This window comes from Myotis davidii, unplaced genomic scaffold, assembly GCF_000327345.1.
Source record: "Myotis davidii unplaced genomic scaffold, ASM32734v1 scaffold149, whole genome shotgun sequence".
Taxonomy (NCBI): Eukaryota; Metazoa; Chordata; class Mammalia; order Chiroptera; family Vespertilionidae; genus Myotis; species Myotis davidii.
Window position 1 is genome coordinate 1 of NW_006352194.1, and position 1004 is coordinate 1004.

Sequence of the window (1004 nt, forward strand, 5' to 3'; positions counted from 1 at the left end):
TCAGCCCAGCCTGTGCCCTCTCCCAGTTTGGGAGCTTTTGGGGGATGTCTGACTGATGGCTCTTCAGACAGCCTTAGCGCTGCTGCGGAGGGGGGAGAAGCTCCCACCATTGCCTCTGCACTCGCCAGCCACAAGCCGGCTTCTGGCAGAGCAGTCCTCCCGCTGTGGGAGCGCAGTGACCACCAGGGGCAGCTTCTGCATTGAGCATCTGCCCCCTGGTGGTCAGTGTGCATCATAGCGACTGGTCGTTTTTTTGCCTTTCGGTCTATTTGCATATTAGCCTTCTTTTTAAAACATTTTTATTGATTTCAGAGAGGAAGAGAGGAGAGAGAGATAGAAACAATGGAAACATATGATGAGAGAGAATCATTGATCGGCCGCCTCCTGCACGTCCCTCACTGGGGATCCATCATGCAACCCAGGTATGTGCCCTTGACCAGAATCGAACCCAGGACCCTTCAGTCTGCAGCTCTATCCACTGAGCCAAACCAGGTGGGGCTAGCCACTTATTATATAGGATAACTATTACTATTGTGAGAAGCCCAGACTTTCTGCGATGTTTATATTTACCCAAATGACACTTGCCGCATAATGAAGGAAAGAACGTACCCAGTGAGGCGGTTTCGGATAATTTTGACGCTCATCACGGTCTCCCCCATGGTGGCAAAGGCTCTGGAGATGAAGTTCTCATCCATGTAGGGCTCCAGCTGCGTAAATACAAGGGCAGAGCGACTCAGGCCAGCAGGCAGGCTCCGCCTCCGGCTGCAGAGCCCCTGCCCTCAGCTCAGGGTTGGCTACCTGCTGGGGGCGGTGAGGGTGCGGACAGGTTCTCACCGGCAGAGCGGTCTCAACCGCAGCTCCATCCCTTGCCACTAAACTTGCACCCTCGGAGCCTCCCGCTTGGACTTCGGAACCCACCCCTCCAGTCTTAACACCCAAGAGCCTGCCGGGGCCAGTGGCGGGTATCATTCCCCGTCAAGAGTGTGTACTTAGGTTGCAGGTAC

At 55.0% G+C, this 1004-nt stretch overlaps 1 long non-coding RNA gene across 1 annotated transcript in view; it reads right to left on the minus strand.

Moving 5' to 3' along the window:
* Nucleotides 1-636: 636 nt before the first annotated feature.
* LOC107181414 overlaps nt 637-1004 on the minus strand; it is an 899-nt gene continuing 531 nt past the window's right edge. The window contains exon 2 of the long non-coding RNA XR_001512116.1: nt 637-707. This is a non-coding gene — a long non-coding RNA (uncharacterized LOC107181414). The remainder of the gene's footprint in view (nt 708-1004) is intronic.